At 54.9% G+C, this 24,452-nt stretch overlaps 1 long non-coding RNA gene across 1 annotated transcript; it reads right to left on the reverse strand.

The window, feature by feature from the left end:
- Positions 1–15,498: 15,498 nt before the first annotated feature.
- LOC133667412 (uncharacterized) lies at positions 15,499–22,073 on the reverse strand. The gene is made up of 2 exons (XR_009832885.1): positions 21,619–22,073; positions 15,499–15,860 (listed from the first exon to the last, which is right to left on the reverse strand). It is a non-coding gene; the product is annotated as an uncharacterized LOC133667412 (long non-coding RNA).
- Positions 22,074–24,452: the final 2,379 nt, after the last annotated feature.

Raw genomic sequence — 24,452 nt, forward strand, 5'->3', positions numbered from 1 at the left:
TTGGATATTTCTTTGGTCGCGTCTAACGCTCAGCTGCAAACTCCCACGATCGGTTCATGGTCTCGGCGCGCGATGGAGATCGGCTCAACCGTTCGATCAGCGTTTCCCAATCTTCCCGTTTATTTAACACCAACCACCGGCCGGATATCCAAGGAAAAAGCGGTGTTCCTAAACGATCCGATATCGTCCCTACAATGAACGCTTCGCCTCCGCGTGCCTACCTTTCCGCTCCGTGTCGAATCCCAAACGACTCGAAACGATTCCCGATAATCGAGAGTCCAGATTCCTGACTCGACGCGCGTCTCCTTTCCAACTCGCGCTCCCTACTCGAGCCTCCTCTCTTCTCCTCGATACGCGGGAGAAAAATGGAAATTCCTCGAGCTTTCCACTCCTCTCCTTTTCTTCTCGTTAACTCGCCACTTGCGACTCTTCCCATCCGCCGATCGAACGCGGATCCCGTGCTCGAAGGTGCGTTTTCTTTTCCTCTCTTCCTACCGAATCTTCGCTCGCGAACAGATGCGGATTCCGCGCTCGCGACCCGACGTTTACCCGACGTTAGAGAAGGAAAATTGGCGAGGTTGGGAGACACTGGGCCCGGCTACCTACGTGTAGCATTTCGCATCGCGCGTATATGCGCACACACGCGTATCCGAGGCGCGTGGAGAGGGCAGACGGAATCGAACGGGTGTAAAGGCGCCCTTACATTATCCCACGGCGTGCTTCTGTGGCCTTGCCGCGTGAAAGGCACACGGAAACTGGCGCGTCCATCTTGTTACGTAAAGCCCAAGTTTTCACTCGGGATCGGCCGCCGCCGCTATCCGCTGCCAACCGCGGGAGGACGATCCGCGGGTGGAGGGGAGCGGGGGGAGCGCGTCTTGGAAACGCGTCGCTTTTGAATCAGCGAGCAACGCGACGAGGCGTGCGTCCACGTGGTGGAGAGCCACCACCGTCCCTCGCTCTAATTAACTCGCGGCACGGCCCCCTTTCGCGGCTTTGTCGTCCCTCGGCCCGATCTCGACCGGCCGTTCGTCCGCGCGACCGCGTTCCGCGAATTAAAAAAACGCTAACAGTCGGTGCGCAATAAGGTCTCGAGGAGGTGGTTCTAATTGCGCTGGACTCGAGTCCTCGACACGCGGCCAAATTTCGTCTCTTAACCCGGATACGCGCGCGAGAATAATTTCCCAATTGTTACGTTCTCGCTCGACGGGTCTCGAGCAACGAGCAATAATTAATCGGAAGTTCCAGCGTCCAGTGGATACTCGGGAACGAGAATTGCGACTATCCCGAATTCGATCACATCTTTGAAAACGATTTGTTCGAGGTAGGATCCGCGCTTACCGACCTAGATATTTCGTTCCGGGAACAAGAATTCGTTGCGCCGATCATTCCGAATTTCGGTTTTCGACAACGAATCGATCCACACTTTTGCACACTCGTTGCGGTGATAATTCCACGACGTTTCGTTCGAGCGAAGATAAAAGATCTAGCTGAACCACGATTTCTTCCGGGGAATCGAACGATTGTTCATCCGAAAATTGGCCAAATTTCATCCTATCGACCTGGATAATACACTCGTAGACTCGTTCCGGGAACGAGAATCGGTGAATGCCGGCCGAATCGTACTCGATTCCCGATTTAGTTCGAGGCTCGACTCGAGCTGAGTTACATATTTGCGATATAGTTTACCCGCCACTCGCTCCTCGCCACCGGTACTCCACCGTTATTTATGAATGAATTAACGTCACGCTATCTCCGCGGCGAGTACGCGACCGATTACCATTAGAGAAACCGTTCCACCAATTCGCTGCAATAGGAAACGGCCCCGACTCGTGGCACGGGGATGGGAAAATTGCGCGGAAAGGAGAAAAATAGGAAATAAGGAGGAAAGGAGGGGCAGAAACACTTTCACCGCGGTTGTAATCGGTTGTAAACCCTCTTCCTACGGAAACGGAGCGAGCCGTGCATCCACGTGCGTATCCGGGGACGACGAGGAATACGTAGGAATGGGTCGTTCGAAGCGAGGACGGGACGAGTCGACCGGTTTCACCCGGTCGAGATCGAAGCTGTTTCTTCGCCGAACGGTTCTTCGCCGTTCTATCCGAGGCTGCGTGGAATTTAGAAAGACAGACGTTTGAAAAACACCTCGAGGCGGTGGAGAGAGAAAGAGAGAGAGAGAGAGGAGAGGGGGGTCGAGTTGCGACATCTCCTCGATGGAGAGGAGATTTTATTTTTTCGCGAAACGTAGGTAGCGCACGTGGATTCCTCTTGCGAAAATGCCCGAGTGAGAGAGTGGCCTGAAAAAATAAAGCTCGTCGATAAGCGCCGGTACCTGATAAAGTCGCTCGGTTTATCGTGTTTGCCCGACGCGATAGCGATGCGCAAAAATGAGGTTGAAATTGCAAAACTGCAGCAACGAGGTGCGAGGGAGAGGAGAGGAGTTGCGGAAGGGGGGAGGAGGGGGAGGAGGAGGGAGAGAGAGAGAGTGTCGAGAGCAGGGCGAGGTTGATAAATCGCGCAAAAGGGTCTGGTGGCAGGGGGCAGGAGGAGGAGGTAGGAACAGAGGGGACGAAGCCGACAGAGACGAGGATAGCGGGAGAGAGAGGAGGGAGAGAGAGAGAGAGAGAGAGAAGGCCGGTGCATTCGATGCACCGCGTCGAGGGGACCGCGTAATCTGAAAGGCTTATAAACCTGCATCCGGCGCGGCGATCGATAACGGGAGTTATCGGCGTTTCCTACGCGAATCGCCACGACTTCCTCTCCCTTTCTTTTCCACCTTGTCGCGCGCGCGCGCGCTATTTTTCCTTCGGACGGCGAGCACACATCGGATGCTTTTTCGTTTCGAGGGAAGGGAAAGAAAGAAAACCTTCCTTCCTTCCTCCCTATCCCTCCCGTAATATCTTCCGTTCCTGGAACAGATAGCGGCCGATTCGAAGTCGAATCGATCGAAAAGATCGAGGCGGAGGAAGAAAGGAAGGAAGGAAGGAAGGAAGCAAGATAAAAAGAGAGTAAAACACGCTCATAGGCGTGTTGCGTATCGAGGAGGAGGAGAAGGAGGCAGCATCGTCGTCATCTCGTCGTCAAGCTTTGTCCGCGATTACGCAACACGACATAACAGTGTATCGTCGTCGGCCGATACGCAGCGATGTTGCGGTGAGTTCACTCGCGTTCCGGAAGGGTGGAGGAGCGGTGCGAGACTCTCTCTCTCTCGCCTCTTCCCGCGCCGCAAATATGCTTAATTCCAGGCGAACGGAGACGGAGCTCGGGCCCTTCCTGGCGGGGCGACCGAGGTCTTTTATTAATTGATCGAAATTAGAGCGAGCACTCCTCGGCCCGCTTCATTGACAGAGCTACCGACGGTGCAATGACCGCTGCTACTCGCCCGATTCGACTCGAAGCCACTCGCCGTGACTCGCGCCACCCTGTCGCGCGGCCAAATTTTATTCGCGCGCCTTCCCGATCGCGACATCTGTCGATCTTATCGATCTCTCGCTTCTTATTTATCGCCGATATCGCGTTATACAAACTCTTCCGAGTTTGAACGACGGAGCGATAGAAAAACAGAGCGCGCGACGAGATGAGGGACGAGAAGGGAGGACGAGGTGTATTTCGGGGTAAAGGTAGCTAGCTCCTACGCTTATTATAACGAGGGACCGGTAATCGCGAGCGACGACGAGATAATCCGACGAGGAGTGACGCGCTCGAACTCGACTCGACTCGCAATAACGTTTGATTTTACGACTGTTCCACTCCGGTTGCGCGCGACTGTTACGGGGAAACTTTCTCCCGGCAACATTTTAAGGGGGATCCGAAACGTGTAACGTACGCGTAGTTTGCGCGCTAATTGCGAAACACGCCATCGACTTGCTCCTCCTCCTCCTCCTCCTCCTTCCTCTATCGTCGTCGCCTTCGTCTTCTCTCTCTCTCTCTCTCTAATCCTTCCGTGCTCCGCGGGATCATCTTCCATCGAGACGAGTATTTTCGTGGAAATAAGCGCCCTTCGATTCGAAACGGAGGGAGAGCGAGCGAGCGAATCGGATCGGATCGGATCGGATGGAAGGAAGCTTGGCTTCGAGGCGTTCTTCCTCCTCCCCCTCTCTCTCCCTGCGCCAAGTTTAACCTCGAGGTAGGTCGGATCCCCCGAAGCCGAATGTTTGCCGAGGCGAAATGTTAATAAAACGAATCGAGGTTGCGGTTAAGGCGAAGCGGCGGTGAAGGTCGGGGACGGGCCGAGTAGTATTCGGTAAGAGAGCAGAGCCGTGCCGCGACCTCGAATTCTGCAGCGCGGGTAGAGTAGGGAAGGGGGGGAGGTGGGACCTTCGACGTTATTTTTCGTGTCGTTTCGAGCTGTCGTTGACCGCCTCCGTGTTCGTCTCCGTCCAAGGCGGGGATGTTCGTTCGTTCGTTCGTTCTTTGGTCGGTCTTTGGACGGCAAGGACGACCGAAAGAAGCGGAAGGAGAGGAAGGAGAGAAGAAAATCGATCGTCTGTTCCCGCGACGATCGATCGTACGCGCGATCATCGGGTTTATCTTTAATTACGCGTTACAACGGCGTAGAAGCGGCGACGCGGTTCATCTCGCTTCACGCGTTGCCGTTTAAATAATAACGGTGCACGAGCGTCGGCTCCTTGATCGTCACACTGGAAATTATCGATCGATCGAGGAGCGGAGAAGAGGCGAGCGCGGCAACGTAACGGGGGAAGGGGGCGAGCGAGGGGGAGGCGTCCTCCTCTCGATAACACAGTTTCTCCTTTTTTTCTCCTCCTCGTTCCTCTCTCCTTCCTTTTCCTCCTTCCTCCTCTTTTATTCTTTTTCGCGAAAATTATTGCCAAGCCTCGAAGAAGCGCTCCCTCTCTCGCGGGGAGAGAGAGAGAGAGAGAGGGAGACGTTATCCCCGCGGATGTTTGAACACAATGGCGAAAGTTAAAGAGGTTTTCCGCGGGGATACGAGACGGATGCTCCGCGGAGAGCATCTATCCTATCTGGCCTAGGCCCCCTCCCCTCGTCGTCCCTCGCGTAGTATCGTCGATAAAGCCGCGTATTCGAGGCGAAACGCGCATTGTTTGGGCAAGCGGGGCGAGCGCGGCCGCTCACAGGCACGCGCGCACACAACCGGTAAGCCGCGGAGCGTGTGCGCGCGGATTAAGCGGGTACACGGGTTGGATTTATAAGCCCCCGGTGGAGGAAACCGGTGGGCATCGGTTCAGACAATGCGCGCAACACTCGGCAACGCGGGGGCAGCATTAAGCGAGCGCAGTTTTACTCTCTTCCGAGCGCAGCTCGGAAATTAACTAAGTAACAATAGGCCGTCGCCCTGATTTCTATCCTCTCTCTCTTCCTTTCCGCTCCTTCGCTCCCTCCCCCCGCTTTGTTTTCTTCTCAGCCGCCAAAGTTAATCCGCGGTTAAAAGGGAATTTGGAGAGAGAAAGAGAGGATCGTCGAATGGACGATCGAAATTCTGGTAGTTCTCGTCCAGTCCAGTATTGCAAAATCTCCTCCGCGAGTGTAGTCCCGTGACACAGAGGCCGATAATACTCGATACTCGATAAAGCGCATTTCGCGGCGGGTAATGGATCGGTTGGCAGGCGCGCGAGTTAATAGGTGTTTAAATTACTCGTGGCTACCGCTGCACTGGTAGTCGCTGCACAGGTGGTGATGAACGGGCGTCGCTCTCTTCCGTACGAGCGACGCGCGAATTAGGCCGCGCCACCGCGGTCAAGATAATTAATCGAAAACGCGGACGCAGCTTTGGTTCCGTCCCCCTCTCGCGATCGGAATCGTTCCTTGCGAAATCCAACCTTTCGTTTTATTTTCCGATCGGTGTGAGAAAGGGGCGCTCCTCCCGCTCGAGAAGCGTCACGTTTCGTTTTCATCGAGGGTAAATAAAAACGCGTCGCGTGTCCGATCATTGGACGCCCAAAAGCGGTTTTCTTCGAGTTCCGTTGCCGCGTTATCGCGCCCATCTCGCCTTCGAGGCCCATTGTCTCGAAATCGATCGAAACCACCAGCCAACGGTAAACAGTCGCGCGTGCAAAATCGATCGACGCGCGATCTCTCCATCGGGAATCCGGGATTTGCGCAACAAACGGTTCGACGAGATTCCCTTTCGCTTGGCCACGATTTCCACGAGGCGCGCGTCTCTCGTTCGAAAAGCGGCGGAAAAAGCGAGAGAAGGGGATGGATGCTCGTTTGGAAAAGCAGGCGAGTATTCGATCGGTATTATTTATTTATCGCTGCCTACCTACCCACCTACCTACCTATCTATCTACCTACCTGCCTGCGCCAGTTACCGGCCGCAGCATTCCGCGAACCGGCGCCTACGTGCGGCTCGCAACGCAATCGAATCGAATCGAATCGGACCTTTCCTTCCTTCCTTCCTTCCCTCCTTCCTTCCTTCCTTTTTCTCTCGACCAGGTGTCGCGGTGCTCGTCCCTTTTCTGGGTGTCCGAACTGGCCGCCGCTTCGGCGCAAGGTCGCGCGAACGGCCGTCGAGAATCCATCGCGACGACTCGACTCGCGTCCACCCGATCGCGAGGGATTTTCGAATCGAAGCAAGCCGAACTCGACGAAAACTCGAAACGAAACGAACGTCGTGGCGCGCGTGTGCGCGCCCCGGTCCCCGACCGATCGATCGATCGATCGATCGATCCGACGAGCTCGATGAATCGACCAAGCGAGCTCGCGCCGGCCAAACCTACGGCGCTGTATTTTGCTTTGGAAAAGTATCCTGTGTCCCGGATCGAACAAAAGAGGCTTTTGTCCCTCGGCGAACGGCCGTGCTCGGTAATTATCAACGATCCTATTCATCGACTTGGTTTCGCGAGTCACTGGTTCGTGACTCGCGCTCGCGTTTCCCCTCGCGTTGAAAATTTTTCGCGCGATGCGTTCGAAACATTTCGGTCCGTTCCTCGATCGTGGCTCGATAAGAGCGGAGAAACGCGGCGGAGAACGGCCATGGGCATCGCGGGCTTAATAACAAGACGCGTACACACGGGCGGCGATCGTAAAGGAAGGGATTGTCGGCCGGAAAGGGGAATGAGAAATGACGAGAAGAGGAGAGGAGGAGGAGGACTCCGTAAACCGAGTCCCCGACCTATCCTCCGTGGCTTGCATTCCGTGCTCGCGGGCCGAAAACACCGAGAGAGCCAGTCCCATGGATCCAGTCCTCCTCGCAGGGATCCCTCCTTCTCTCTCTTCTTCTCCTTCTCCTTCTCCCTCTTCTTCTCCTTCTCCTCCTCCTCTCTCTCTCTCTCCTTCTTCCTCTACTTCTTCTTCTTCTCCTTCTCCTTCTTCTTCTTCTTCTTCTTCCTCCTCCTCCTCCTCTTCTCACCGCTCTCGGTCGATCCCTCGAAGCGCGAACCTCGATGTTTCTCTCTCGTCATTTCGTCGTCGTCGTCGTCGTCGTCGAGTCGTTCGGGGTTTCGCCTGGGTTGGTTCGTTCGCGGTTATGCCCGCGCCAGTCCACGGTGCCCCCCTGTTCACGGTGCATTGCACCGTGGCCACGAAGCTGGAAGCGGGCGAAAGAAAAGAATTGCGGTTTCTGACTCCGCTCTTTTCCATCCTCTTCCCTCCTCCCCTCCCCCTATCTTTTTGCGCCTCCAACCAACAACGGGGATCCCCCCCGATTCCATTCTTTCCTCCTCCTCCTCCTCCTCCTTCTTCATTCTTCTTTCGTTTCCCGATTCGATTCCCCTCTCGAGCATTTTTCGAAATCCTCCTCTCCTCCGTCGGCTCGAACGGAGGGAGGAAGGGAGGAAAAGTGGAGAGAAGAAAGAGGAGAAAGGTGCGCGGGGAACGGGAGACGGAAAGGAGGGAGTCGGGGCGTAGTTTCGGAATTTCGGGTGGGAACGCGCGGCGCACCTGTGGCGCTTACGCCGAGGCGAGCATGCAGCCGCGCGAATTGTTGGACAACTTTTGGCAGGCAGTGTACGGAGGGTGGCCGAGGAGGGAGGACGAGGCGAGCGGGGAGGCAGCGGTCGTTGGTTGAGGTCAGTGTCGGGCGTCGTTCGCGAGTTGGACCGGGCCCTCCGCCGTCCCCGTCCCCCGCCGCCACTCCTGCACCCGTTGCACGCCTGCACGTATGCTCATTTGCGAGCGCGCGCCGTCCACCGGACGATCGCATGCCGATCACCGTTCCCGCTGCTTCTCTCGCTTTCTCCTCGCCACACGTATCTCTCCCTCTCTCTCTCTCTTTTCTTCCCTTCTTCCTTCCTTCCTTCCTTCGTCTCTCATTCATTCGCCACCCATTCGATCGAGAATATACCTTTCCTCTTTCCTACTCTCTCCTCGTCCCCGATTTTCCCCCAATTTTTCTTCTCCCAACTCGACGAGAACGATCGCGACGAGGATGGAAATTCGGCGGCTTGGATTTCGACTGGAAACCTTCGAGGCGCGAGGGGGGGGAGGGAGAGGACGTGCGTCGTCCATGAGAAAGTAAAGAGGCGCGCGCGCGCTCGCGCGCGTGTGTGCGCGTCCGCTCGCGACGGGCTCCCGGTTTCGCAGTGTGTTCGCCAGGAGAGGTGCATCGCCCTCCGTCGCTGCGTCAAGGCCAGCGAAAATGCTCGCCTGCTCGCTCGCTCTCGGGTCCCACTCCACGCTCCGTTCCAGCTCCGTCTTCCACTCCGTCTTCGTCGCGTTCGATTCCCGTTCCGCTCTCCTCTCTCTCTCCCTCTCTCTCCCTCTCTTCCTCCCCTTTCGCCTGCTAAGCGCCGAAAGCCGCCACCCCCCCTGCTCTCCTCTCCTCTGCTCTCGGCCGCATCGCTGCCTCCCCTCGGAGCCCGCGCGGAGAACACGCCGTGGGACGGGAGGAGAGAAGGTATTTTTGCCGCGTACGGATTGGGCGATCGCAGCAGCTTTTAAGGACAGCGGCGATGATCGCGCGGATTCCTCGCCTCGTTAATTCTGCTTCGATGATGCGGACAACTGGGGAGGAGGGGAGGAGATCCGCCGAGGCGAGGATTCGTTGCTCCCGCGATTAGTCGTCCGTGGCTCGCGTCAAACCGATCGACCGAGTCGGGGAATGCGATCGAGGGGGGAGGGGAGTGATGACGAATCGGCCGGCTGGAAAATCCAACGATCTGGGAGAGGAGAGGGGCGAGCTTTGGGGAGTACTCGATCGATTTCGATCGACTCTGTTCGAACGAGGGCTCACGTGGGTGCCCTTTTCCGGAACAGGTGCGTCGTATCGAGATAATCGTTTCCACGATGGCGGCCAAACCGACCGTACGATTCCGTCGAATTCGTTCTCGAAATTTTTCTCCAGATCTCCGCTGCGAATCACCGCGCTCGACGCTCGAGCTGTTTCACGAAAAGGAGAAGAGGGAAAACGCGTGTGGTGCCGGAAAGCGGCGAACGCGGCAAAAGGAGGAGGAGGAGGGGGGCGCGAAGGAACGAAGAACGAAGCGGCACGGGACGTAACGGAAGAGAAACGGTACGGAGCCGAGCGCTTTCCGCCGAGCGAGAAGGAGACGGAGGAGAGACGGAGCGAGAGCGACGCGCTCTGCAGAGGCGTGGGTACGCGTCGCTTCGGAATTATGCAAGTTTTAGTGGGCCGTATAATTGCGTCATACAGACGCTTCTCTTTCCAATCCGATATATCCTCGGCTCGCCTCGCGTTTCGCGACGCTTCTTTCTCCTTTTTCCTTTCTTCTCCTTCGCTTCCTCTCCCTCGGACCTTCTCTCGGACCTCTTTTCGTCTATCACTCGGACGAGGAGGACGTCGGAGGGCCCGAGATATCAGGGGACGCGCAAAGAGCGGACGCGCACCGGTCGCACAGCCGTTGTCCACTACTCGGTATCGGTAGGCTCGGCCTCTCGGGTTAATGTAACTCTCGTGTAGCGGCGCGCGAATACGATCCCGAGAATAATCCCGTTAACCGAACCGTTTATTCGGCGACTTTCAGTCTCCCCGATTATAACTGAATCTCTCCCTCCCTCTCTATCCCTCGCCGAGAGATACCACCCGCGCTTCCTTCCCCGCTCCCCCTTCGTTCCCTGCTCTTCCTACTCTCTTCCCAGCGGAGAGAGCTATCCTCGATGACGCGCCGCCTCGTAAGCGCGTAACCGCGTTGCGCAACGATCGCCGGTTTTACGAGCCTGTTCTAAGGACGAGCGTCGACTTCTCCTCGCCGGTCATCGCTTCGTCTCATCCATCTTCCCTCCCGACGACGACCACGATCATGGTATCGTAACGGAAGCGAAGAAACGGTGCGAATCTCTCCTTTTTTCTCTCATCCATTCGCTCGCCGATTTCTCTCCCCCTCTCTCTCTCTCTTCGATCGACCTTTTAATCAGTCCCGCGTATTTCGAGAGGGTTTTTCTTCTCGGCGACCAGCCACGCGGTACGCGAGTGCGTGCAAAAGGGCTGGCAACGAACACCCTCTTTGCCGAGTGGGGCTTCGAAAAACGGGGCAGTCCAGGAGGAAGGAGGGAGGGAGGGAAGGAAGGAAGGACGAATGGAAAAGCGGCACGAAACGAGCAGCGGCTATATAGCCCCGCTCGGCCCATGGTATCGGCATGAATGAATAAACAGCGGCATAAATAAGCTGCTTAAAATTAGCTGTTACGGAGCGAGCGAATTGCATTTAAGATGGTATCGACCGGTCCAAGTGTTATAGAACGGGGAGGAGGCGACGATGGTGGTGGTGGCGGTGGCGGCGATGGTCGGACAGTGGCGATTCCTCAGAGAGAGAGAGAGAGAGAGAGAGAAACGCGGTGGTGATAGCGGTTGTGTACGCCGCTCGAGGATGCCCCAGACGCCTTCCCCTTCGACGAACGAGGGAACCGGACAGCTGTCCCAAGGTGTCATGGTCACCGACCCTCTTCCACTCCGAACGTTTCACCGACCGCCTAGGAAAAGCGTGCTTCTATCTGATTCATCTTTTAAACGCAGGTTTCGCGGGTTTTCAACGCGATTGCCGCTACGGTATCGAGGATACGGAGGGGATCCTCGCTATAAACTTAATCGTGTATTCCCTTGGATCGTACGGATTACGGAGAGAGGAAGAGAGAGAGAGAGAGGGAGGGACTTTTAGGAAACTTGGCGGACGAGTGGACCGAACGAGTGGCGCTCGAGCTCGGCCGATGCCGCCACGCGATTGGAAAAGCACGGGTAATTTCCGCCGCTTCGATCGCGACAAAGAAAGTCCGCCGCGCTCGTTGGCTGGTCGATCGTGGAAAAGGAGAAAAGCGCGGGCAGAGATCTCTGTCGAGGACAGAGGTGGTGACATCGCGAGAATCGTCGCGAAGATCGAAGGAGGGATGAATCGCGGGGGAGGGCGGTCCGGCCTTGACAAAAGATCGCCGCGGAACCGCTTATCGAGCGAACGAAACGTCGGGGCGCGGGAGAAGAGATTTTTTATTGGAGCGGCGTCGAGTGGCGTCGACGTCCGGCCGAGGCAACTATTTTAACGTCGGCCGCGTCGGCCGCGGTATACAATGTGTTGGAGGACCGGCTCGATCATCGCTTCGACCTCGCAATTTCGATCCGCGACGCGGGTCGTTGCACCGTCCTCGACGCAGCAACGTCGAAGGCACCGCGCGCGCACGCACACGCGCGTATGCATGCATGTGCACATGCCGCCAGGCCTCTGCAACCTCCGCCTCTATATCGATGCACGGTATTATGCACATAGGCCACGCGTGCATCCCTTTGACGACCATAAGCCACGGTTAGGGGGTGCCGCGGTGAAACGTAAAGTAGAGACGCGCACGCATACGCGTTCACGACATCGCGCTTATACACGGTGGCACGATCCTATCCGTTCTAAATCGTTCCTTCGTACTTGCGCTCGTCCGTTCGTCCACACTTTTCTCTCTCTCTCTCTCCTCCTTTGTCTCCTTCGTACCGATCGAATCGAGGCCAAAGATCTAGATTCTTCGAGGAGAGATGTAGATATCTAGCCGCGTAATCGATCGCTCGAATTCTTCGAAAGAGATAGGAGAAAAAGAAGAAGGAGGAAGAGGAGGAGAAGGAGAAGGAGAAGAAGAGAAAAAAGAAAGATCCGCGTCTGGCTATGCGTCCCTCCTTCTCCCATCCTCAGCCCTCCTCCTCCCCGGTTGACGAGCAGAGATCGATTATCGGCGATTAGTTTTAAGAGACACCCCGTGTACGCCTCGTCCAAGGCGTATGCGTTCGGCCGTGGCGAATCGATGAAAATAATTCGTTGCCTTTTTTCGTGATCCACCGTTCCACCCTTTTGCTCCTCCTCCTCCTCCTCCTCCCCCGGCCCCGTTTCATCCTTTCTCTCTGTTTCATCCAGTAGCTTTCCATTTCTCTTCCGTCATCGGGATGGAAATGACACACAGAGCGCGGCCGTGGCGGAGCGAGATCGAGCGTGGCGAGCGCGGGAGAGGGACGGAGAGAAGAAGCGAGAAAAAGAGAAGCTCTCCCAATCGACGGGAAACCACGAAGAGGATCGCGTAGAGGGCTCGGGCGTATAATAAAGCGTAATGGACGCGCCTCGGACGATCGATTCGCCCTTTTTTTTTTCCTTTTTTTCTTTTTTCTATCCCCTCCCCCCTCCCCTTTTTCCTTTTTTTTTCGTGATTTTCCGCCGGCATGCAGTCGGCAACACGGCCGCGTGTAATACGGTAAAATGGATTTTTCGACTGACGTCTCGCGATCGTGACAGGCCGACCCACCACCACCACCACCACCACCATCGTTGCCCGGCGAAAAACTCTAACGCCCTGCAAAAATTCATAGAGGTAACGGATTTATCGAATCCTGCTCGATTATTAAAACACCGGCTGATGCCCCGATTTCTCGTGTCGTCCAGAGATTTTCCCTCTCTTTCTCTCTCGCCCCCCCGCCTCCCTCTCTGCAAGCAGATCCCGCGATCGTCGCGCGCCATCACCCGAGATCCGTGTCTCCCCCTGCCCCTCCCCTCCCCCGTGTTATAAACGAGACCGTAATTAACCTTCGGACTTGATCGAACGTGAAATTTAATGATATTTATTTAAAGACCATTTGCAAAATCCGTCGGCCAGGTTTTCGCGTTTTCCGCGTAGGAATATTACGTTATCAAAATGAAACCGTTATTGATATCGCTGCGTCGCGTTGTAATCACGGGCCGGTAACGCGATATTTCACCCGATATTAAAATGTTCGCGTCGAAATAATACGATCTTTTAATCAACCGTTCCGTCATCGCGCGCTCGCCTCTCCCTCCCTCTCCCTTTCTCTCTCTCTCTCCCTTCCTTTCTCGCAGTCCTCTCGCGCCGAAAAAAAAAAAGGAGGGAAAAATCGCGCTCTCCAGCCTTGCGCTCCAACCGAATTCCGAGAGAGAGAGAGCGATCGCTTTTGACGCGCCATTTCTCCCGATCATCATCATCCCCCCGATCGTAAAATCGCCGTTTACTCGGACACGAAGCATTCGGATCCTCCCCCTCCCCTAGTAGCCCACGTATCCGCCAGTTTTCCACGGGGTTGATTATTTGCTCAGGAAAATTGTGCGCGGCCGCCACGCGACGAATTCGAAACGCGGCGAAATTAATTTCGCGTACACACACGGAAATATCCTAATTATCGAGATCGGATGCGAGGAGGGATTATTTACAAGGTACACGGGCCACGCTGCGCGGGGAAATCGAGAATCGAGAATTGTGTTGTTGTTGTTTTTATTATTATTGTTATTATTAGACAGGCGGAGATTTCCTCCTTTCCTCCTTGATCATCTTTCATTCTCGTCCAAGCGAAAAATCATCGACGCGCTTCTCTCTCTCTCTCTCTCTCGCTCTCCTCGAAACTGGTCGAAGAAGCCGGTGCCGCGCCGTACCGTATACTGTACGGTCGAATCGAAACCACTTTTTCTCCACGTTGAAAGAAACGAGTACGCGTAGTACGTTGGTCGCGGTAGTGCGTGCACCGCGACTACCTGGTGCACTGCCACTGCCACTACGAACGCAGCGTAGGGGAGAATCGAGAAAAGGGGAGAGAGAGAGAGAGAGAGAGAGGCGGTCAGGCTGCGGCGCGCACAACTGGGAAGAAGAATGACGAAAAAACAAGCGGAACAGAGGGACGAAAGCGGCAGGAAGAGAGGTCGCGCAGGATTTCGCGTACGAAAGAGGAAGAGGAGGAGGGAACAGCAAGGGCCCTGGCACAATAACCGCTCCGCAGAATAAACCGACTCTCTCGTGGCGAGAGCACGAGAGAGCAGGCTTGCGAGCAACCTCGAAAGGGTGCCCCTCTCGAAATCTCTTTCTCAGGTGGGGCGAACGAACCTTGAGAAGAGGGAATCGAGGAGACGAGGAGTAGAGAGAGAGAGAACCGGTTGGAATTTCGGGTAGGTCGAGATCTCGTTCATCGGTTTCGCTTCCTAAATTGCCCGCCGAGAGTTCGGCCAACTCTCTCTCTCTCTCTTTCGTTTTACACAACGCCCACACACGCCTCCTCCTACTCCTTCACGCGCGTCCTAAATTCGTTCGACCCTGAGACGTTTATCCAATGTGTCTGAATCTGTCGCTTGTCGCTTCCTCTTGTCGTTGAGTCGTGTGTCTTTTCTTTTCTCTTTTCTCTTCTTTCTTTCTTTTCCCTTCTCTTATCCCTTTAATCCTCTCGAAGCGCGACTTCGAATTCGTATTCGATATGTCCACCGTGGAACAAAAGGTGGAGCGGATTTGGTTGATTCGTCCGATCTGAACGGCTGTTTCAACGCCACGGAAGCACGAGCAACCGACCATGAAATATAGATAGCCTCGGTTACGAGCAGGAGAATGACAGTAATGGAAGTGGAAATAGGAACGGTGTCACCGCGATATAAGGAGGAAAGGAGGAAAGGAGTGGACGAGATCGAGTAGGCAGGTAGAGAGAGAGAGAGAGAGAGGAGAAGGTTGGGCACCATCGCGATGGTCCCCGGCACGTTTTGGGACGGCCTAAGCTCTAAAAGGCCACCAACCAAAAGGCCCACCCATTTCTAATCGCCATTTTGAAGATGGAAGAGAAACGGGGCTAAGCCTATCCGTTTCTCGCGACGCCATGCATCGCCCCTGAAAAATGGTGCGCGTTTCTTTTTCTACTTCGTGTTCAAAATAAGTGCAACGGGTTGATTGATTATTATTTCGCGAAGAGAAGAAGATAAGTGTTCAGAGATAAGAATAATTTTTTTTTGACGGATAAACAGCTCGAGGAGCGCTGTGTTCTCTTCGCTTCTCTCTCTTTCTTCCCTTTTCCTTTTTTTCTCGCCTTTTTTTCCCCCCTCCCCTTGCTCCGTCCTCTCCATCACCTCGTCTAATAAATTATTCGAACACGAACGACGAATATATATATCGGTGACGGGTTCGAAACATTACGGGACGGGAATTATCGGAGTTGGAATACCGAACGGTCATCGGTGAAAATCGAAACGTAGGCGGGGTAGATGTTGTACATTTTAGTGGGATACGTGTGCACACGCGTGTGGAGAAGCTACAGGATTTAACGATATTATTTTTATACCTCTGCCGCGTAAATTTATAAAAATTTGTTTGCTGCCAGACGCAAGTAAATTGAATATCAACGAACCAAGTGGAAAATAAATTTTATCGTGGGTATTTTTATAATTAACAACGATCAATTGGGGAGAAGGGGGGGGCGGGTCGAGAAAAATGATTTTAATTTGAAAATTGAAATGGCCATTCGACGAGCGGAATCACCCCGCCCGTCCATCCTTTCCTTTCCCCAAACGCTCGACCAGGTTCCACCCAACGACCATAATCGTCGTTATCAACGACGATTTCCGTCGAATCACGGAACCGAGAAGAGGCCCCGACGGTCGAAGACCTTCGGCCACTCGTTCCTCCTCCACCGCCTCCTCCTCGTTGCTTCGGATTTCTCACGGTGGCCCCTTTTCCGGTGGCCCGTCTCTCATTCCTTCTCTCCGTATCTGGAAGACCCAGGAAACGAGTGAGTAAAAAACTGGGCAGACGAGGGGACGAGAGGAGGAGGAGCAGGAGGAGGAAAAAAAGAAGAAGAAGAGGAAGAATAAGAATGAGAAGAATAAGAAGAAGAATAAGAAGAAGAAGAAGAAGAAGAAGAAGAAAGAAAGAAAAAAGCAACGCACGCGAGTGTCTCCACACGCTTGAGAATCCACGGCAAGTAAAAGACCACGACCACCCTGAAAACGATTCAACTCCCGTCTTCCGCACTTTCCGCATCGTTCGCGGAAAGTTGGCCGAGGCGGAGGAGAGGGGGAAAGGAAAAAAAAGGAAAAGAAACGAGAGCCGAAACGAGAGTTTTTCGATACTCTCGTTTCGACACGGTACACGTACGTAGCGCGAAAAGAAAAGGACCCGGACCCGGGTCGCGGTTAACAACAATGCATAAAAGCCGGCGTGGTATCGCGTTTGCGAATCTACGCAACGTTTCTCGACGTTGGGCATTTCCATCCGATTCTCCTCGGCTCGGTCCCTCTTCCAGGGACCCGAAGGAAGAGGGAGACGAGGGGGAGAGACGAGGGGTACACCGGTGCGCCAACTCAATTTCTCCTCTTTTGGTACCCAACTTGTGGCTCCGGGTGGCGGGGTTCCCCCACCACCGGCACGGAGAGGCTCGGGCCCTCGCTGCTCCCCTCGGCCCCGGCCGAGCCGAGAGGGTCCTACGGCCATTGATCCCGACCTTCGCGCGCCGAACGAGCGCGATTGCCAACGAAAGCCAACTTGCCGAACCCGAACCTGCCGCACGCGGTTTTGCGTTGCCCCTCCCGTGCCCCGCGCCGTCGCCACCGTCTCAGCCGCCGACACCGCCACCGCCACCGCTGGGCCCCGCACGCCACCACGCCACGCCAACCCGACCTCTCCCGCCCGTCTGCCTCCACCTTCCTCCATCCTTCCACCACGACCCACCGCACCTCCTGCCCTTCCTTTCTGCTTCCTTCTACTCTCTACCCTAACTCCGTCCTAACTCGAGCCACGATTGCACGTCCGATTCTCCTCTCTCTCTCTCTCTCTCTCTCTCTTCCTTTCCTTCTTTTTCTTTTCTTCTCCCTTCCCTCTCTCTCTCTCGCTCTCTCGTTCCCTCTTTCTCCGCTCTCGCGATCGTGTACCCCATCGTGCGATTCGCCAAGGGACCATGCCCGAGCACGGGACTTAGGCGACGGGACGGGTGAAAACGTCTTTGCGGTACAACGTCCTGCGTGCACCAAGGGGATGGAGGAACGTTCTCCGAGCGTAAAAATAGCTTTCTTGGAATTTCGTTTTTTCCACGCCTTTCGCTCGCACTCCCCTTCCCCCTTCTTTTTTCCCTCTTTTCTTTTCCAAGAATCGGTGTCCCTCCTCTCTCTTCCCCTCCCTCCCGTCCGCGCGCGCCGTTTAATCGAACAACGACCGGCAACGATTTTGACAAATGGCCGAGGAATACGATTACAGGAGTACAATTATTCTCGTCCGTCCGTTCCAAAGATGCAGCGGATCCTGGAAAGAGAGAGAGAGAGAGAGAGAGGGAGAGGAAGAGGAAAAGAAGAAGAAAAAGGAATCCGGTTGACTCCTCTTCCGTTCAGAGAAGCATCTAGGTCCTTCGTGCGGTCGAATAATAGACGCGCCTTGTTTTACCTTGAATCCAGTCATTCCGCTTCTCCCGATTCAACAGTTCGACAGCCGACCGCGATGGCTCGGTCACGCGCGAGAGCTTTCGCGTGCGTTTTGGTTGTTACACCCGAAGCTTCGTATCCGCACCTGCCTGTTATCTGCTTCGCCTTAATAACATTTCGACCGACGACGCACGCTGGATATCAGGGCTCAACCTCGCGATCGAAAGAGATCGATGTCCCAAACTTTTCTTTCGCTCCGTTCTCCTTGCAACTTTCCATTCCTCGCATCCGTGTTCTCGTCCAACAACGAGCCACCACCACCACCACCGTCGATGCTTTAAATAACCAATCACGCGATTCGATCTTTCTTTCGGCCGCGAAGCAGGTTCGATTCGAATATCGGGGAATATCATCCGTCCTCACGTATCGAAAGAGAGAGACGTTTTCGTTTGGAACGAGATCTGAAAGAGGTGGAGCTGCCACGAAAATGCCACGTTATAGGTGCAAGGCACGCAGGTTGGCAAAATTATGGCAAGTAATGGTTACCGTGGCTACCGGTATAAAACCGGCGTTGAAATTAACGCAACGACCGATGCTTTGTTGGTCGGTAACATGCGTACGATGCACACGCACGCACGTACGCACGCACGCACGCATGCAAGCAGTCGGTTGACCAGTCGGCAGTCCTCTCTCTCTCTCTCTCTTTATATGTATATATTTTGTGTTTCAATACCGACCGCGACTTTGCGGACAAAGTTTTTGGATCGCGTTACGAGAAATCCCGCGCGTCTCCTCTTTTCCGTTCCCGCGCCAACGAGATCGAGATCGAGATCCAGATCGAGATTTCGATATCCGAATAACGGTGGCGCTGTTTCTGGCAACAGCGGAGAGAGGCTAGTTGGAGAAGAGAAGGAAAAATCGTCCGAAGAATCTGGATTGGGAATGCGTTCTCGGACGTATCGGCGACGAAGACGACGAGTTGAAAACGTCCTGTAGCGTTACGCGCTACAGCCATCGCGTTACGTGAGTAAGATGATTCGAAACAAGGTTATTGGCTCTGCGAATGCAGCTGCCGCTTGCCGGTACGTCGCTCCTTCTCCAACCACCGTCGCTCCGCGCTTCGCTCTCTCTCCCTTCCTCCACCCTTTTCCTTACTTTCGTTAATCCAATCCCCTCTTCTTCTTCTTCTACTTCTTCTTCTTCTCCTTCTCCTTTCACCTTCCCGTCTAAAATCTAATAAAGCGGATGATGTGGATGACGCGTAAAATTTTCGCCGAGATATATCCCGTGGAATGGGATTAAGGACGAGGAGGAGGGAAGAGAAGAGGGGAGAGAGGGAGGAGAGGAAGAAGAAATTCTCTGTTACCCGAGATCGAGCACGGAGATCTCGAGGAAAGGGGCTCCGGCCGAGTTGTGGCCGGGACTGTACCCCAAGTTTGCGGGCCCGCCGAAGTGAGGTGTGTACCTACCCGCCAGGTACACTCCGCTTGCAGTCGTGGTAGGTCAGTATACCCTATGAGCGCAAGTATTCGAAGCAGGGAACGTTCAACGTCCAACCGAGCGAGCAGCCAACCAGCCGGCGCGCCGAGGGACAAAGAGCGGCCGCCGGCCCAAAAGAATAAATAAATAAAAGAGCCACCGAGAAAGAGGGACGCGGAGGGGGGAGGAGCGCGGAGGAGAGGAGAGGAGAGGAGACGCCGCGAGAAAGGGCCGGGAACGGAAGGAGAACGAAGGAGGCGAAGCGGAGGAACGAAGGCGGAAGAAGGATAAGAGGAGAGGAGGGGGAAGGAGAATGCCCCGCGGGAGATGGAGAGAATAAAGTGGTACCAGGCCGAGTGGCCGCCATCAGTGCCAAGGACACCGACCGAAATCCAAGGGTAACGCCAAGGCCGGCGCAGGGCCCGGCCCACGCCACGGTAAATTTACTTGCTCCCTCCGTCCGCCCTTCTTCCTTCTTCGTTTCATCCTCTCTCTCCTTATCCTCTTTTTATCTTCCCCTCTTTATCCCCCCCCGCTATCCCGTCCACTTTCCCTTCGCTCGCTCCTCTTTTTCTTTTTTTATTCCCGATTCCCGACCGAGAATTCTCTCTTCGGCAAACGAAGGAGAGAGAGAGAGAGAGAGAGGCGTGGAAGCGAGTGGCATGCGCCTCGTCACAGGCGCCAAACACGCCGACCGAAATGCAAACGCGTCATCGCGAAGGACGCTGGATTCGTCGAGCCGAATCGTTCGCGTGGACATTATCTCTCTCCCTCTCTCTCTCTTTCTTCTCTCCGAAAACAGAGAGAGAGAGAGAGAGAGAGGGAGAGAGAATTCGTTCCCTTCTCGAAGAAAGGCTGGCGAGGAAGCGCGCGGAATAATCTGTGTGCGTGTCTGTGCGTGTGTGGGATCGGCGAAACTTTGCCGATTCCTCTTCGCTTCATTTTCGTGGCGCGAGCAAAGATCGACACAATTCGTTCGGGCATTCAAATCCCTGATGCGGGGAGAGAGAGAGTTTCCTCCCTTGCGAAAAGCAGCGAAAGGTGGGGCAACGCGGAAGTAAGGGCGAGGAGGTGGCGGAGGAGGAGGAGGAGGAGGAGGTGGAGGGAGAGGAGGGATGGGAGGAGGAGGGTATCGGAAAAGGCGCGACTGTACAGCGGGGATATTCGAGCGGAATTACTGCCGCGGGCCGAAACGATCGGCGAGATTCGCGGAAGGCGGTCGTTCCAGTTGCGGAGGGTGGTTTTTCGTCGACACCTACCGGTCTGAGAATTAGCTTCCGGTATTCCAACGGCGAGGCGGCTGGGTCGCAGACTCTTTGCACCGCTAATTGCCAACAACGAGGACTGCCCCTCACCCTCCCTCGCCCGTTGGCAGGCCATCATTAAAAGAACGAGGCCGGCGGCTGCGGGTCTCGAGTTTCGAGGCAACGTTAGGTGGATGACCGCAGCTCGTTGCGCCAGGGTTGATGACTGGCGTCGTTGCGAAGGAAAAATTCCAGAAAACGTGGGGGCGGATCGCGAGGGTGGACCGGTGTGTGTAAGCGCGTTAGCCGGCTACGTGGAACGAGGGTAAAAAAAAAAAAAAAAGAAAAAAAGGGAGAAGAAGCAAACCGTACGCATATGCGTACGTACGGCCGATCGGCAAGAGAGTATAGGTAGGGTTATTTCTCTGGTTAACTCTACCCCTGCCCCCACCCCTGCCTTCCTCCTTCTCTCTCTCCTCCTCGCCCCCTCTGTGTGTTTTTCTTTCTCCGTCCACCGGCTTCGACGGCAGGAACGCAGCTCTCCCCTTCTCCCTCCCTCTCTCTCTCTCTCTCTGTCTCCCTCTCTCTCCCTCTCCGTTTCTCTCTCGCTCTCTCCCCCCGTTTCTAACCCGGTTACTCGTTCTCGCTCTCTCCCCTAGCTCTCTCTATTTTTTCATCCCCCAGAAGGATGAGCTCGGACGGGGTGGAGCCACCCACGCCCACGCAAGCCAGCTCTAGGCCTACCCCAACGTAACTCCCAGTGCGTATACCTACCCTTTAGGCTGGCAGCCATCCCCAGATGCAGGCGACGCGTAGGGGGCGTGTACGTGCCCTTGCCGTGGCAGGCCTAGCCGCGAACAGGTTTGCCAGTCCTGGCTCCCAGCCACCGAGCACGTGCACGTTTTCACCAACACCGGGATGGAGGGAGCCACGCTTCCGTTGCTTAAGGGGGCAGGGGGGGAGAAACATTTCGATGCCGAGGGTGGAAAAAGCCATCGGCCTCGACAAATATATCGGGGATGGGAGGAGAAGGACGAGGAGGAGGAGGAGGGTTACCGATCTACGGAATCCTCGGCGAATCCTGATCCCATAATTGTGCCCCTAATTTTCTTCCCTCCCTCTTTCTTTCTCTTCACGAATCGCGAAGAAGAAGAACGATATCGAACCATTTCCTCGACGATCGAACGAAAGTTCTTCGAGATCCTCGTCGTTCGACCGCGATACGTCCGCGACACTCTCTCTCTCTCCGTTAATTTCTCTTTCGCGCAGAAGATCTCCTCCGGAGGTAGGAGAAAAAAGAAAAGGAAGAAAAAAGAAAAAAGGAGGGAGAGGGGAGTGAAAAATTGGCGCGATCATCCGATTCGTCGTCGATATCGCGTCGTTCTCTTTCCTACCTCGTTTCTCGACCTCGCGTCTCGATTTATCGAAACGCGAGAATAAGAGGAGATACTGTTCCCTCCTCGCTCGAAAGAGGATCGACCTTCACGGATCGACCTATTCCGCAAGTGTCGAGCGATCCGTTTTGCTGTACGTTTTCTTCGCTCGCCCGTTTCCTCTCGCCGTCTCACCTCTCTCTTCGCGACACTACCGTCGTCTACCGGCCGGCGATCCACCATCCGTGCACGCTGCGATCGGTTTGTTCCTCTCTCCGTTATAAATGAAAGGCCGTGGCCGACTGAGATATACCGTACGTACGTAACAGATGTCAACCGGTTCGAGAAACGTCCGTCTCGTTTGTATACCATCATCGCGTAACCCTTCACCCTCCTCCTCCTCCTCCTCCTCCTCCTCTTCTTCCACCTCCTCCTCCTCCTTCCGTAGCGCGCAACGTTGGAATCTTGATCCTGAAACGTTCTTTCGATGCCCGTCCCCCTCCTTCCCTTTCCCTCTTCCTCCCCCTTGAAAATCGACGTATTCCTTCGTATATACGAGTAATCTTGCCTCGTTTCCCATCACCACGACCAACCACCGACCGAGGTTTTAAGCGGATTCCGGGGAATTAACGATTAAAGCGTCTTCCTTGGGATGGGCCGCGCTCGTGAAAATTTACGAATACCGTGCCAATAATAATTCGAGCAAAAAAAAAAAAGAAAAAAAAAAAAAAAAGAAATACTCCTTCTTAACTCGAACCAAAATTGAAAACGGATTAATTCCAGAAGAAGTAGAGTGGAGAGTGGGGATGATTTAATCCGATTCAGAGATGTTCCGCTAATAGCGAATAAACGGACGTGATGGCAACTTTTCACCATCGTCTCCATAACCGATTAAATTTTAATCCGTACGAATGCCGGTTCCCTCGTCCAACCGCGTGCCTTTTCGTTATTCGTTCGGTGGATGGACCAATTCCCAAGAAAAAAAAATCACTGGCAGAGACTAGTGGAGAGAGAGAGAGAGAGAGAGAGCCCCATTTGGATGTATACGTTGCGAGACACGCGTGACCAGGGGAAAGCGTGTGAAAATTTCAAAGCTCGATTCTCTCGGACCCTCTTCTCCTCTCCGATCCGATAAAATCTTCTTCCTCGGATAACGACCAAGGCGAATCGAAAGCGGGAGCGATCGAATCGGCATCGAATCGAGGGCAATCCGCGACGGGAGTGTGTAATTTTTCCACCGACGTAAACGGGCCTCTCACGTAACACATGCTCCGCACGCATACGCGTACGTATGCGCGTTACCTTCTCCTTTTCTTCTCCTTTTTCTTCCCTTCTTCCTCTCCTTCTCCTTTCCCTTCTTCTCCTCCTCCTCCTCCTCCTCCTCCTCCTCCTCCTTCGGATGGCTCCTCTTTCTTATCCCTCCTCGCCTGTCCTCTTCCGATCACGCGCGTATACACACACCGCGCGTACACACGTTCTTTCTCTTTATCCTCCCCCCGCTCCCCCTCCTTCCGACCCTCCCTCCCCTCCCCCGAAGCCCCTTCCGCCACACACGCTCCTCTCGCTCCTTCTCTCTTCCTCCCTCTGTCTCGCGTTCGATCATCATCGTCCCTGCCGCACCGTGCGTAACAGAGTAACGCCGCCAATAGAAGATCGTCGCTCGTGCGACGAGGAAGCAGGATATTCCCAGCAGGAAGAAGAGAGAGGGCCAGATGGTGGCCGTGTCGCGTGAAAGAAGGACGGGGGTAGCCGTTATTTTTATAGCGTTACGGTAGGTTAGAGTCGCGTCCAACCAACGTTTCAGGCCCAACCTAACCTGGCTTGGTCAGGGCTCCATACGCGTCTCTCCCTCTCCTCCGTCGACCATCTCCTCCTCCTCCTCCTCCTTTCGCTCTCTCCTTCCCTCCCTCCCTCTCTCTCTCTCTCTCTCTCGCCCCATCGCTCACCTGTCTCTCGATCTCCGTTGTTCTCGTCTCTATCGAAGGAACGGTCTCGCTCGCACCAAGCAAGGCTGCGCGCATTTATAATGCACGCAAAATTTCATGCAGAGCCGCTTCGGCTGCCTTCCAATCCTTTGATAACACGCTGCTGCGTGCATACACACGGCCCCCTCCTCCCCGTTTCTGTGCGAGCACGCGTGTAACCGCGTTGGATCGAGAGAGCGAGCGAACGAGCGAGCGAGTGAGAAAGAGAGAGAGAGAGAGAGAGGGGGCCGCGGACCAACGCTTCGCGGAACCTACCTATGGTTATGCGCGCGCTCTCGCGCGTCTATATTTAAAAATACGCCGCATGCTTCTCTCTTCTCTCCGTGTTCTTTCCTCCTCCTCTTCTCCCTTTTTGTTTTCTCCTTTCTCCCGCGGCCCCGTGATCGCTTTCGTGATCTTCTCGTGCGCGTTTCCTTCGAGGGAGGAGGGCACAACTGTGGGCGACGCGCGGCCACTTCCGGTGGCCGATCTTCCATGGCACGCTTCCTCCACGAGATCGAGCGATGCAGCTCTCGAAAAAGGCTCCTCTCTCGAGAAAAAAAAAATATTCCATCGATGCGGTGATCGAGCGTGTGCTCGATACGAAACTCTCTCCTCCTCCCTTTATCCCTCTCTCTCTCTCTCTCCCTCCCTTCGCATTTTTCTCTTTCTTCCTCCCTCCCCCACCCTTTTGCGTTCCCGCGCTGGACCATCGCCTCTCTTTCCGTCCGACGTTTTGCGATCTTTTTATAGGCGACGAACGACGAGTTAACCGCGCTCCACGCGGTAAACGGGACACGCCGGGATTCGAGATGGGCCGATCGTGTCCTTTTTTTATCGTCGATTTCGGATTCCTCTTTCCTTGTCTCGCTCGTTCGAAGGAAAACGCGC

This window comes from Apis cerana, linkage group LG15 (assembly GCF_029169275.1).
Source record: "Apis cerana isolate GH-2021 linkage group LG15, AcerK_1.0, whole genome shotgun sequence".
Lineage (NCBI taxonomy): Eukaryota > Metazoa > Arthropoda > Insecta > Hymenoptera > Apidae > Apis > Apis cerana.